The sequence below is a fragment of the Hemicordylus capensis genome, chromosome 2, assembly GCF_027244095.1.
Source record: "Hemicordylus capensis ecotype Gifberg chromosome 2, rHemCap1.1.pri, whole genome shotgun sequence".
NCBI lineage: Eukaryota > Metazoa > Chordata > Lepidosauria > Squamata > Cordylidae > Hemicordylus > Hemicordylus capensis.
This window is the reverse complement of record NC_069658.1, coordinates 412,059,317-412,074,603: the sequence shown is the minus strand read 5'-3', so window position 1 is coordinate 412,074,603 and position 15,287 is coordinate 412,059,317.

Genomic DNA, 15,287 nt, shown 5'->3' with positions numbered 1-15,287 from the left:
TGTGTGAGGGGCATGGTTGGCAGTCAGGGAGGGTGACCAACAGAGTGCCTAGTCCTGAGATGTCACCTCAGGACTTATTTTATTTATTTACTAGATTTGTGGGGGGTTTCACCACCTCACCCAGATAGCTCTAGGCGATTCACAATCTGGATTCCAGCTTTACTTATTTTTATTTCTCTATGTAAACTTTTGTTGCAAAGCAGTATATGCATATTTATCATCGTCAAATATTTTAAACGAAAAAAGAGGATTTGTGGGAGGGGCATTCCTGGAGACCTGGAGAACAAGGTACTATGCTTTTTGACCCTTATTTCTGCCCGCTCCCTGCTTTCTTTGTGTGTATTTTTAAGTTCAAGGAACCTAACCCCCCAATCCCCATAGATTCAAGGTCTCAATATCAATGGTTTTGTTATTTGCAGAAATTGGCAAGAACGGAACCCCCGCAAATAATGAGGGCCACCTGTATCTGATTCTGACTTAGAATAATATGTTTCAGTGATTTCCCATTATTCCCTATGGGCCACTATGCCCTATGGGATGATGCATCAAGACAGTTACGATGCATTGAATGATTCAATCCAGCGCAGTCTCTGATGGCCAGGCCATCGGATGTGCAATTTGATAATCACTTGCATAGGAATTGGATCTGATCTGATAACTTTGTCCCTGCACAGCCCTAGTATTTTTCTCCAAACATATTTTCCTCAATTAGGGTCAAGTAAGCTGGAATAAAAGTGCCTGGAGAAAAGTGTGTGAAGGGGGAAGAGTCCAGTGCCCCCCACCTATGCACCCCCTTTGCCCTTAAAACCAAGCTTTCTTATCCACTTTATACGTGATGGGGGCAGACTGACACTGAAAGAGATACATCTGCAGCCATCACATTTAGTCTTAGCTTGAGTCACAAAGATAACAAAGGCAAATGTGTGACAGGAAGTCATACAATGTCCTGTTAAAATAGCACACATTTCTCTCTCATACATTTCACTCTTCTAACAAAGGCACCAGAATGCTAAATTAAGGGTTGGTGCCTCAGCATTTCCGGAAACGGCCTAATTTTAGGTTGTTGCACGAGGAGGTGGCATCTATTAGTACCTGGCTGCTAGAGCTCATTTGGAGCCAAGGTGCAATTTTGTTGATGGATGTGGAACACTGGAGCTATCTAACTAAGTGAGCTCAGGGTTGCCCTGCATTACATATATAACATGTGTCAATGCAAGTCTGATAACCCTAATCATACGGTCCCCTCCCATACAGAGTTCATTTTTGGACAGAGGGGCAGGAGTGATCAGGAAGCCACAGGGGCAGGGCAAATAAACTGTTTATGCTTTTAGCAATGGGTGATGAGGCTTGGTGGTGAAGGCAGCTAGAGGGCACCCCCTTGCTATAGGTTGAGAAATACAATACCCTCCATGTTCTGGAAATAGCCCTAGACCCCATAAGATTGTCTTTTCTTACTGATCCTGTTTCTATGCCTTTAACAGAATGCCTGATTCGTGGAAATTTGGCAGGTATACATAGAGGAAAGGGGGCATGGGCTGTGTGTGTGTGTGTGCATATTAGCACGCACGCACACACTGCATAGTAGCAAACACATGTAATAGTAGTATGATGATCCTTTCAGCACAGACTAAGTCACTTTCAGTGGGGTAGGGTTGTCATGTCCCCCAGAATTTAGAGTAGCCCCCGGATTTTGGCTTTTCTACCTGGCTGTTAAATTCCACCCAGATTTACACGGATTTCAAATGCGCTGCCTGGATTGCCCGGTTTTTCTCTGGATCTGATCACACGGGAGGGCAGAGAAGGAGGGGAAAGTATACAAATCTGTCAAATATATATATATATATAGATAGAGAGAGAGAGAGAGAGAGAGAGAGAGAGAGAGAGAGAGAGTGCACAAATTAGTTGCTATATAATTTGCATAAAATGAAAATTAGGCCACCCGGATTTGGGAAGTTTGAATATGACAACCCTACAGTGGGGGCAATTGGCTGTGGAAAGGTGCGGTGGGGAGGAGACAGAGAAAGAGAGGAAGGGCACTCTTAACCCTCTCCTTCCCTGCCATATTTATTATTTTATTTATTTAACACATTTTTATACCCCCCAAAATACAAGTTCTCTGGGCGGTTTACAAAAATCCCTGTCCAAATCCCCTCCCTGCTTTTCTCCAAACACACATTTGAAATCCATGATAGGGGTGGGAGAAGTCAGCTCAGGGTGAAAACTGAGGTGGAGAAAGAGCTCCTACCTTCCCCCTTGGTGCTACTTCGCTCTCAACTGGCCCCACTAGAAGTAGGTTTTCCCATTCTAAAAGGAGCAGTGGGTATCTATTCCAAATATTTGCATGTAACATAACATGCAATTTGGGATGCAGGCTGCTATTAAAATTGCAGAGCCAATTAGAACAGGACATCCTAAAAATATTGATAGCAGCATCCCCTAAGTACTTAAGATGGAACTGCTCTGTTCATGATGGACTTCTCAGAACGACTAGATTTCACTGCTCTTCTAACACAGAAAAAATGACAACGCTACTGTGACAGGGGCTAGTCACAGTGTAGACTACCCTGCAAGTGCAATACACTTCATGTCTCTTTTCTGGAGGGAAGATAGAAGAGCTGCATTCCTGGGAATGGTAGCAGCTGAAAGTAAGGGTTGCTATAGCAATCCGCGGCTGTAAAGCTCTCCAGATTGATTACCCTGGACCAATTTAGTCAAGCAAGATGGAGTTTTAACAACTGTGATTTGTAACCAATTATCACAAGAGAACTGGAGGACCATTGAAAGGTAGAATTTATTCTGACACAAGAAAAACATGAAATAGAAGTAGTTAAAGGAGAGCAGCTCCCGAGCCTGCCTAGGTGACTGCTGGGAAATGACTGTGAAAGTTGTGAAATGCTTGCACTCTCCTTCCAAATGTTTCTATTTTGCTAGAGCAGTTACCCCTTCCTTCCTGTTCCTCCTACAGCTAAAGCCTTGGGCCATATTTCCACCAAGCCTCCTACTATTGCTTTTTCAAAACACAGAAAGCCTTTCCTGACCACGTAGCGCCACCTTTGCTTCCTTCCCTTCCCCTACCCTCATGACTCCTCCTCCCCATATTTCTACCTCACTCCCATCGATATAACCTCCATTGGTCCAGTTTTGCCTTTATCAGCCCATGCAATTAGAAAGAGGCAATGCCGAAGGCACACACGTCGGGATTGCGTCCATGGATGTCCCAACACTCTCCCAGCATGTCCCTTTATTGCATGTTCATCTGGGATATCTTACTTAATAGTTGGGGACTCATAAGAACATGCAGTATCTGTACACGTTAGATGAACATGCTGTTTGCAGCTAGGCTCTGTCAGCAATCTGGCCACCCAGAAGGGAAGTCCAGGAAGATAGTCCATAATACAAACTGTGCTGCAGAAACGAAACACGGCTCGGAATAGTTCTCTATATCAGGCTTGGGCTGAAAGCTGTCAACATGAGGGCTGACAAATGTTGTCTTCCAGCAGCTGAATCCAGCAGGGATTCAAGGCTTATCAGCCCTCTGCAAGAGGCGTTTACTCCTCCTGATAGTTTCCAGCTGTGCTCTTCATCTTGTGACACGCCATTGCTGTGGAGTGAGTAGGGGTTGCCCGCACAGCTCATCCTCTAGTCTGTCAGTCGCTGTCTCCGCTGCCCCAGACTGCTGTGCCTGCTCTGAAACACCAGCCGGACCTAGGTGGCCAGATTTGGCTTTTTAAAAGCCAAATTCTGGCTTATGGCCCATTTGACCCACAAGTATACCCCTTAGGTTCTGGCAAATCTGACAGACCCTCCTCAGCCATCTCTTAGGAACTGACAGCTGGGCTCTGTCCCTCAGGCACCCCTGCATTGGCTCGAAGGCTGTCAGCTTCCCCTTCCTCCTCACTATCTGAGACCGAGGGCATGACAGGCTCTGCTCCTTGACCGCACACTAGGCTGTTTCACTGGTCTCTTGACCCCATCAGGCTCCACACCCAGAGCTCTGCTCAGGTACCACAGTATTGCCTTTCAGAAGCTGGTGACCCTAGTTCGTTCTATCTATCTATCTATCTATCTATCTATCTATCTATCTATCTAGTTAGTGTGCCGTCGAGTCAGTGTCGACTCCTGGTGACCACAGAGCTTTGTGGTTGTCTTTGGTAGAATACAGGAGGGGTTTACCATTGCCATCTCCTGTGCAGTGTCAGAGGAGAGATTTACTCCCTGTATCGCTCGTCTCTTGGTTAGATATTTTCACCGGACATCAGTATCAAATTTTCAAACAAAGCTTTATATCATTGCTAGCAAAAGCTTTTGGGTGTGGCCGCCCCCAGTCTGGCAGGCCATCCATCTTTTATACTTTGCTGTAAACAAATTTTGCACCTGCGCATCGTTACTTTAACCCCAAAGGTTCTGATCTGCTTCCAAGTGCTATCTTTCCCACTTCTCAAGACATCTGGCTTGTAGCCTTGGCCTGGTTTCCCCTCTCAATTGAGACATACTTTTAGCAGTGTCATCATAAAATATCCTCAAGGCATGGGGGGATCTACCAACAACTGCAAGTGCCATTGATAGGGTGTGTATCATAGTTAGCTAAGTGCTGTTCAAACTAATCATGCTTTTTGGCTGTTGAAGCAAATTGCAAATAATATTCCAACAGCAGTATGAGCTATTTGTACACCACCCCAATCCTTCATCCCTGGGCTTACATCAACATAAAACATCTTAAAACAGGAATTAAAACCTTGAAACAATTTAAAACCACAAGTCACTGTCACTTCTTTCTTCCGTAAAGTCCCTAGTAGCATTTAAATGTTAGATAGGGTTAGTGGTGATACTCCAAACTGAAATCTGACGTTTATAGTCAGTGGAGCAAAGACCCTGCTACTTCCCTCGTGATTGGCCTTAGCTTCAATTCCTGCCACAAACTTTGAGAACTACTAAAACTGTGACATAAAGAATTGTCAAATGCTTGAAATAAGATGTTTGGAAAAGTAGGTTACATTCAGGCTACTACTCTGAAAGGAATTAATTATTGAAGCTTCACAGTGCTCCAATTAAATATAAGTGGAAATGTCCTCATTCTCCATCTGTGTTTTGAGGATCAGTTCACTGAGGGACAGAAACGTTCATATCTCCATGAAGGCATCGGTGCAAGGTGTTCTGACTTTAATAATGAAGGCAAACTTGTTTATACAAAAGATAATATTTTCTCCAATTGTTTTATATAGTATGTCCAAAAGTGGTTGTATCCAAAACATGATGGGGCTTTTTAGCTTCAGTGATTGTTAGGGATGTGCACAAAAACGGTTCGCCCGGTTTGGTTCGGATCCAAACCGGGTCCGAACCAGGAGGGGGTGGTTCGGTTTTGGTTTTGTCCGAACCACCCCCTGGTTTGGTTCGGATCCGAACCGGTTTGGATCTGAACCGAACTGGTTCAGATCTCAAAAAGTAGCTAGGATGGTAGGTGGCACACAGGGGTACCTGTCACCCAAACCCCAAAGCAATCGGACACTCGTACGATTTTTTATGAATTTTTGAAAAATATTTTTATTTTTTCTCATAGGATATAATGGGACTAGAACCAGACCATTATTCCTTATTGTGGAGCACCCATGGGTGCCAACAACCATGCAAACCCTGAAGCAATCAGACATCCCTATGATTTTTTATGAATATTTGAAATATTTTTAATTATTTTTCTCATAGAGTATCATGGGACCTGAACCAGTCCATATCCCCTATTGTGGAGCACCTAGGGGCACAAAAGCGGGGTGGGTGGTAGACAGACAGGGGTGCCTACCACCCAAAAAATCCCAAGGCAATTGGACACTCCTCTGATTATTGGTGAATTGTTAAAGTATTTTTGAATTCCTCATAGAGAATAATGAGGATTGCAGCAAATGTATAGCTTCACGTCGGGGGGAAAGGGGTGTCGTAGAGTGGAGTGTGGTGTCTAGTAGTTCCTAGGGTGGGCAAGGAAGCTACCTGAATTATTTGAAAGGAGTTGGGCAAAGGGGTGATTTTTAAGTGATTTTTGAAGTTTACGCGTCTTTAAGGTTTTTCTCCATAAAGAAGCATGGAGGTGTCAGCAAATGTATAGCTTCACGTCGGGGGGAAAGGGGTGTCATAGAGTGGAGTGTGGTGGGTGGTAGTTCCTAGGGTGGGCAAGGAAGCTACCTGAATTATTTGAAAGGAATTGGGCAAAAGGGTGATTTTTGGTTAATTGTTGAAGTTTACGTGTCTTTAAGGTTTCCCCCCATTAAATATAATGAAGGGTGTATTGCTTCATGTCGGGGGGAAAGGGGTGGCCTAGAGCGGTGTGGGGTTGGTGGTAGTGCCGGTTAGGGGCAGGGAAGCTACCTGAATTTTTTCAAAGGATTTGGGCAGAGGGCTGATTTGTGGTTAATTGTTGAAGTTTACGCGTCTTTAAGGTTTTTCCTCATAATAAGTTATAATGGAGCTTTCAGCAGCCCCATAAGTGCACTTGGTGGGTGCTGGGGTGGCTCAGAGCGAGTGGTGGTGTAGTGCACATAGGGTGCCAATCACCCCCATGGGTTTCTAACCCATGGGGTACAGGGTTCTCTTGTTTCTGAGGTATTGAGTGTGGATTCTATGATAGCATATTAGAGTGGATTCATGGTGTCTCATTGAAAATCTCATTTGCTATCATAGAATCCACACTCAATACCTCAGAAACAAAAGAACCCTGTACCCCATGGGTTAGAAACCCATGGTTTAGAAACCCATGGGGGTGGTTGGCACCCTATGTGCACTACACCACCACTCGCTCTGGGCCACCGCAGCACCCCCCAAGTGCACTTATGGGGCTGCTGAAAGCTCCATTATACCTTATGAGGGGGTACAAACCGGTCCGAACAGGTTCGAAACGAACCACCCCGGGTTCGGTTCGAATCCGAACCCGAACCGAACCGGGAGTGGTTCGGTTCGGATCCGAACCGCCGAACTGGAACCGGTTCGGATCCGAAGCGGTTCGGATCCGAACCGGTCCGCACATCCCTAGTGATTGTGTGAAAAATGCATTTTAGAGGATCCCTACAGGACAAACAGTACCTGCCACAATCCTCTGATTGGGAGGAACTGATGGGAAACATTTGAGAGAGGACTAGGCCTCAGTTAGAGCAACTTCTGGAGGGGTGGGTCTTTCCTAATAAGAGCGAGTGGTGGTGTAGTGCACATAGGGTGCCAACCACCCCCATGGGTTTCTAAACCATGGGCTTCTAACCCATGGGTTTCTAACCCATGGGGTACAGGGTTCTCTTGTTTCTGAGGTACTGAGTGTGGATTCTATGATAGCAAATGAGATTTTCAATGAGACACCATGAATCCACTCTAATATGTTATCATAGAATCCACACTCAATACCTCAGAAACAAGAGAACCCTGTACCCCATGGGTTAGAAACCCATGGAGGTGATTGGCACCCTATGTGCACTACACCACCACTCGCTCTGAGCCACCCCAGCACCCCCCAAGTGCACTTATGGGGCTGCTGAAAGCTCCATTATAACTTATTATGAGGAAAAACCTTAAAGACGCGTAAACTTCAACAATTAACCACAAATCAGCCCTCTGCCCAAATCCTTTGAAAAAATTCAGGTAGCTTCCCTGCCCCTAACCGGCACTACCACCAACCCAACATCGCTCTAGGCCACCCCTTTCCCCCCGACATGAAGCGATACACCCTTCATTATATCTAATGGGGGAAAATCTTAAAGACACGTAAACTTCAACAATTAACCAAAAATCACCCTTTTGCCCAATTCCTTTCAAATAATTCAGGTAGCTTCCTTGTCCACCCTAGAAACTACCACCCACCACACTCCACTCTATGACACCCCTTTCCCCCCGACGTGAAGCTATACATTTGCTGACACCTCCATGCTTCTTTATGGAGAAAAACCTTAAAGACGCGTAAACTTCAAAAATCACTTAAAAATCACCCCTTTGCCCAATTCCTTTCAAATAATTCAGGTAGCTTCCTTGCCCACCCTAGGAACTACTAGACACCACACTCCACTCTACGACACCCCTTTCCCCCCGACGTGAAGCTATACATTTGCTGCAATCCTCATTATTCTCTATGAGGAATTCAAAAATACTTTAACAATTCACCAATAATCAGAGGAGTGTCCAATTGCCTTGGGATTTTTTGGGTGGTAGGCACCCTTGTCTGTCTACCACCCACCCCGCTTTTGTGCCCCTAGGTGCTCCACAATAGGGGATATGGACTGGTTCAGGTCCCATGATACTCTATGAGAAAAATAATTAAAAATATTTCAAATATTCATAAAAAATCATAGGGGTGTCTGATTGCTTCAGGGTTTGCATGGTTGTTGGCACCCATGGGTGCTCCACAATAAGGAATAATGGTCTGGTTCGAGTCCCATTATATCCTATGAGAAAAAATAAAAATATTTTTCAAAAATTCATAAAAAATCATACGAGTGTCCGATTGCTTTGGGGTTTGGGTGACAGGTACCCCTGGGTGCCAGCTACCATCCTACCAATTTTCAGGGGTACAAACTGGTCCAAAACAAACCACCCCTGGTTCGGTTCGGATCCGAACCGCTGAACTGGAACCGGTTCGGATCCGAACCGGTTCGGATCTGAACCGGTTCGCACATCCCTAGTGATTGTGTGAAAAATGCATTTTAGAGGATGCCTACAGGACAAACAGTACCTGCCACAATCCTCTGACTGGGAGGAACTGATGGGAAACATTTGAGAGAGGACTAGGCCTCAGTTAGAGCAACTGCTGGAGGGGTGGGTCTTTCCTAATAAGGGAAAAAGCCGGGGGCGGGGGGAGAGATCAAAACAGAAGGACCAGTCCAGAGGGCTGGATGGGAACTACACTCACAGCAACCAGCAGCAGAAGAGAAAGCTTTGTTTTGTTTGTTTGTTTGTTCTGTCCCAAGAGTGCCCTGAGGAAGCCGCTGGCTGAGAAGCTGTTGGGGAAATGGGAGGCCAAAGCCTGGAGGCTGGAGATAGCACACAGGAGGATCCCTGCCTGTGAGCGATAAGATAGGGGCCAGTTCAGTTAGATGTGTGAGGGAAGTTGTTTTCCTTTATAGTATTGCTTGAATCTGAGTTGCCTGGTTAATGAAAACTTCTCTCTCTTACCATCTGCTTTATGAAGAGACAATTGTTCTTATTGCATACTCTTGTTTTTCTTTTAACCTAATAATAAATCACTGTTGGTGACGGTGCTACTCTCCCTTTTGGGTCTGTCTTAGTCAGACACCTTTGGAGGCCTAGGACTGCTCAGCCCTTCTATGGAGGGTTTTGCCCCTCCCCCAGAATCTTATATGGAGAGAGTGGTTTGTCCCTCATTAAAATAAAGTAGATGGTGGCAGCCTACTGTGAATCAAGGGTCTGCCCCAGTGAACTCCTCCCTCCTCTCCTGGCTCTGGTAGGAGCATTGACACCCCTCCTTTACAAATCCTGGCCTTCTGGCTCTAGCCTCTTGTATATCTAGTCACTCCCAATGATGCATACATCTTGATCACTTCTATTTGGTGATTTCCAGGTTGAAACCATAGAGCAGCTTCTTCCAATTGCTTTTAAGAAAGCTTCCTTTCTCCCCATGCAAGGGGACTTGCATGAAGATATGCTTGGGTGTCGTGAGGAAGGAGAAATAAGGGAGGATTATTATACAGGCTTTGGTTTAGAAGCTGCAGGTGCATTTTCAGCCCCGGTTCTTCCGTTCCTTTTTCTGAGATGTCTTGCACGAAGGATGGCTTCTGTTAAATGCTCTGTACAAAAGGGCTATTTATGTAGTGGGAAGACAACTCAACATGAAACTCATATGAGACTCAACTAAAATTTCTTTAACCAGGTGACAGTCTTGATTATCCCGCCTCCTTATGGGTCCTTTTAAATACATTTTCCAGGAAGCCCCATCTGTTTTTATTGCTTTGCTGTTTGGAAGTATTTGTTGAATCCCATCTTGCATAAAGCTGAGCCACTGTGGTTGCTCTGGAGTGTTTTTAGACTGTGCATCTAGCAACATGTGCCTTGTCTGAAGAATATTTGCATGTTAGCCATTTTATATCTAGCATTTATATGTAGCCCCTGGTGGCGCAGTGGTAAAACTGCCGCCCTGTAACCAGAAGGTTACAAGTTCAATCCTGACCAGGGGCTCAAGGTTGACTCATCCTTCCGAGGTCGGTAAAATGAGTACCCAGAATGTTGGGGGCAATATGCTAAATCATTGTAAACCGCTTAGAGAGCTCCGGCTATAGAGCGGTATATAAATGTAAGTGCTATTGCTATTGCTATTTCCCTGCTGTGCAAATCAGATCAGCATAATGCATGATTGTAAAGATGTTTACTAAATCGTACCTTTCATATACAGTACCTGTTTGCAGATCTGGCAGCTGACCTACTGTGTTCACCAAAATAACCATCTACCCATAGGCCTGCCTCTCCATCCCTCACAGCACTAACTGTTCCCTAGTGGAGAATTTAATTCACTGGGGTATTTCAGCAACTGATTTCTAATGCACTCCATCTGACCTGAAATTCTAACAGCTCTGTGAATCTCTTCTCTCTCTCTGGAACAGGTGCTTACTTGGAGAGGATGAGAGATTTATGTCCCATCAGCTTCTTTCTTTGCATACATTTTGCTGACAGGCATTACAGGGAGGAGCTGAGCAAAATGGAAAAAAGCTTTATATATATATATATATATATATATATATATATATATATATATACATACATATATATATATATACATACATACATACATACACACGGTGTGATTTTATAGCAAAAGGCTTCCCCCCCCCCAGGTGCCTTGCTGTAATGTCAGTTCTCCTGTGAATTTGCATTACAAATGGCACACATCTGCTACGCAAATATGGGAGCCTAACCTTTATTACGCAAACAAATCTGGCAATTGACTTAAAACCTTTGAAAATACAAAATAACTACACAAAATAACTACATTAACATTCTGAGGAAAGAAAATATTAAAATCTCAATTTAAAAAAAAGAGTTGTGAATGCACACAGATAAACACAAACGCAACTGATGAAGAGACAAGATGGTGACTGTGCAGCTGATCCTCCAAATGGCAGTCTTTCCTCTTTTCTCTTCTATAGCCTCCCAACCTTAAGCCTGCAGATATTGTTGGACTGCAACTCCCATCATCCTTTGGGCAATTGTGGCCGGGGATAGTGGGGATAGCCAATTGTGGCTGGGGATAAGCCAACAACACCTGCAGGCTCACCGATGGAAACTCCCAACATAGACGGTTACCTTGTTTTGCAGTGTCATTGTTTGTGGTGTCTATTCTTGCCCCACATTGACTACCAATGGCAGGATACTGGAAACACACGACACTGTGACACAAGAGAAATTGTACTAGACATTAGGGTTGTGCAGTTGCGCCCATACAGGCTTGTCAGACCTGATATATTCACTGTCAGGTATCTGCAACACAATCCTGATTTGAGACAGTACAACCGGGTTCCACAAATGTCTTTCATCAGCAATTCCACCCCACCTCAGGTTTTGGCTAGTTTCCCTGATTTTTTTATTTCTTTTCTGATGTTCCAACAGGATGTTGAGGATATGCCTTTTAACCTGGATATGAAACACAGTTTGGACAAAACCATTTTACAGCCAGCGTTCTTTGGATAAAGGAAAGGTCATTGCTGTGAAGCAGGGGTGCTTGACTCAAAGGCCCCGGTGGGCTGGAACCAACCATGACTTGCTGAGTGGGGCTGAGGTCAGTTTTCAGCATATTATTATTATTATTATTATTATTATTATTATTATTATTATTACATTTATATCCCGCTCTTCCTCCAAGGAGCCCAGAGCGGTGTACTACATATTTGAGTTTCTCTTTTCACAACATCCCTGTGAAGTAGGTTAGGCTGAGAGAGAAGTGATTGGCCCAGAGTCACCCAGCTAGTTTCATGGCTGAATGGGGATCTCGGGTCTCCCCGGTCCTAGTCCAGCACTCTAACCACTACACCACGCTGGCTCCGCAAAATAAGACATAATAAAAAGAAGAAAAGAAAGAAGAAGAAAGAATATTAATTATTACAATACAATTAATTATTTAAAACATTGAGCAGGCAGGGGTCTGGAGTCTGGGGAAAAGGTGAGGGGAAAGCAGGATGGTGTCAGTAAGCTCCAGTCCAGGGCAGGGGACATCTGGTCTCAAGTGACCAACTGCATTGAGCTGCTGCCACTCATCAGGGGGAAAGACCAAGAGGTCTTCATGGCTCCTGAGATTGCTGCAGGATATTCCTGCCTGGGAATAAGGCCCCTGTGTATTATGTTGTGCAGGCCTGCTGTAAAGCAATGCTATTCAAGGTGGATGCAGAGAGAGAAAGGGGAAGATGCCATCTGGTGCACAAAGCTAAAGAACCGAATATATCTGTATTAGAAGAATACAGAATATATCTGTATTTCAAGCAGTGAAAAGCGGGGGGGGGGGGGAGAAGACCCTATCTGCCTTTTCATTAATTTACCTCAGTAAGTGGCAGCTGATACTGCATGAACTGTGACTGTATTTATTTTTCAACGAGGTTGAAAGGTGTGCACATGTAAAATACAACACAAAAGCTTTTTCTTATCTTGAATACATAGATAAACCGTCTGCTCTGGTTGTGTATTAGCTACCAATTTAGGTACTCAACCCAGAGAAAAACAAAGTAGTTGTTCTGCGTTCATGCCTTAGAACTCAGTATCTGGACATTTATCTCTACATAGGGGAAAATATGTATGATTTAACATACTTTTAGAGGCATGTAAGATGCCTCCAAATACCAGTTTCAGGGGAGCAAGAGCAGGAGAGAGGGCATCCCCTCAGCTCTTGCCTGTGGGCTTTTTGGAGACATCTGGTGGGACACTGTGTGAAACAAGATGCTGGACTAGGGGTTGTGCGTTTTTGTTTTTGTTTCTGTTTCTTTCTTTCTTTCTTTTTTTGGCCCGAATCCGAAACACCCCCATTTTGTTCTTTGTTCAAAATCAGCCAATCTGAAACACCCCAATTTTGTTCTTTGTTCGAAATAGCAAAATCCGAATCTGAAACATTTTGGATTTTAAATTTTTAAATTTTTTAATTTTTGGATTTTAAAGGTCACAGGTTTCTGCACCCCACTGTTACAAGGGTCCCCTTTCTTGGAAACAATACTCTGCCCTGCCTGAGTAGAGATAGACACCTGTTGACCACAGCTTGCCCTGCCTTACTAGGCATAAGCATACTAAAGCTGATTAGTGCATTATTGCTGGTTTCTGCCTTGTAATTGGTTCACCTTGTCTACCAATGGCTAAGCTTTATTCTGCTTGTACTAGTATGATTGGTGTATACCATGAAACTTTGGCCTCTGATAGGCTCTGTACTCAATCCTATAGTCTGTATGTAAACAGTATAAAAGACTCTTGCCAAAAACCTGAGTGTGTGCTCTTGGAAGAGAGACACCCAGCATGTCGTGATCAATACAGCTTGAACCAGATGGATGGTGAGGGCCTCTGCTCATTAAACGAACCCAGAATTCCTGGAATTTCTTCATCAATAGGGAATCATTTCAAGTCAAGTCAAGTTTTATTTACGGTTCTAGACCAAACAATCCATACATACATGCAAAAGGTGAAACAAATTTATAAGAAACACTATAGATTCTCATTATACATCTTAAAAGCAATATAGCAAAATTTAGCTACGGAGTTAAAAATTAAAACATCCTCATCAGAAAGTAGAAATGAACAAGTTGTTCAGCAGATTGATCCATCTGTTTACAGACCAAAGGTAAAATTAAGCGCTCCCTCGATTGCCTATGTATTTTACAGGATAATAGAATAATATATTATCTATCATTATCTATCATTAATAGATATCTATCTGTCATTATCTATCATTAATAGATAATGATCTATTATCAGAATAATAGATAATAGATCTTCAAATATTCCTCTTGGCAATATGACGTTAGAACATCTAAAGCTCTTTTGAGCCCGACCCTGGTTTGGGATAAAATAACCACGTCATCCGCGTACATCAGGATTGGGATCTTTTTATTGGCTAATTTAGGTGTGTGGATATCAACATTTTGCAGCCGTTTAATCAAATTGTTGATGTAAAAATTAAATAAATAAGGGGCCAACACACACCCTTGCCGCACACCTTTTTCAGTTGGAATTGAATTGGTGAAATTGCCAGCAGTGTCTAAGCATACTCTTAAAGAGGAGATCTCATGGAGCTTAATGAGCAGTAATAAAAGCCATTGGTCTACAGATGTACTAGACGATTTGGTCCATAGTAAACTCTTTGAAATTGAATCAAAGGCCATTTTAAGGTCCACAAAAGTGGCAAACAAAGGTATTTTATAGACCCTAACTTGTTTGTCCACAAGTAGTTGTAAAATTAAACAATGGTCCATAACAGATCTATTAGGTCTAAACCCTGCTTGCTCATCATGGATTATATGCTCCTGCTCCATCCAAGAGCAAAGTTTTACACACAGATGTTTGGCGTACAATTTACCTATTATATCCAAAAGGCTAATTGGCCTGTAGTTAAAAGGATCCTCCCTTTATAGATCAGGACCACCATGGCTGAGCCCCAATCCTGAGGGAATTGAGCAGTTTGATTTTTATAAGTAAACAAAAGAGCCAATGCTGGGGCCCACCAGTCTGTATGAGTCTTTAATAGTTCTGGAGGGATGTAATCGTTCCCGGGTGATTTTCCACCCTTCAGCTGCATAATTAGTTGTTCCACCTCATAGGTGGAGACCGAAGGCCAGGAAGGTAAGGTATCTATATGTAGGTCAATCTGGAGTTTAAACATGTGGTCGTTATAAAGTTCCCGAAAGTGTGATTCCCATAATTCAGGGGAATTTTGTTTTATCTATCTGTGTGAACCACATTGGGAACTTTTGTTGAAAAGTTGTATATTAGCAGCAGTAGTAATAATAGGAGAGATATGGTTTAAAAGCTTCCTCCTTGCTGCAGCATACATGGTGGTGATTTCAGGAAAGATGACACAATCCCCCTCCCCCACATGCTCAGGTTTATACCTGGCAAGATATATAGCAAAATAGGTTAAGGTTTCAGAACAGCGAGAAATGAAAAACATCATCATACTTCCTCTCTTCCATGGGCAGCTCCAAACAGCTCCAGATTAGAAGGGTTTTGCTCCAGATAGGCTAGACCTCAGAAATGTTACAGGGCTGAGAAATGCAAAGCAAAAGTTTGGGTGCCCAAAATAGTGTGCAGAATAGATTATTAAAGTCTGTGTAGTGCTAGGACAAAAG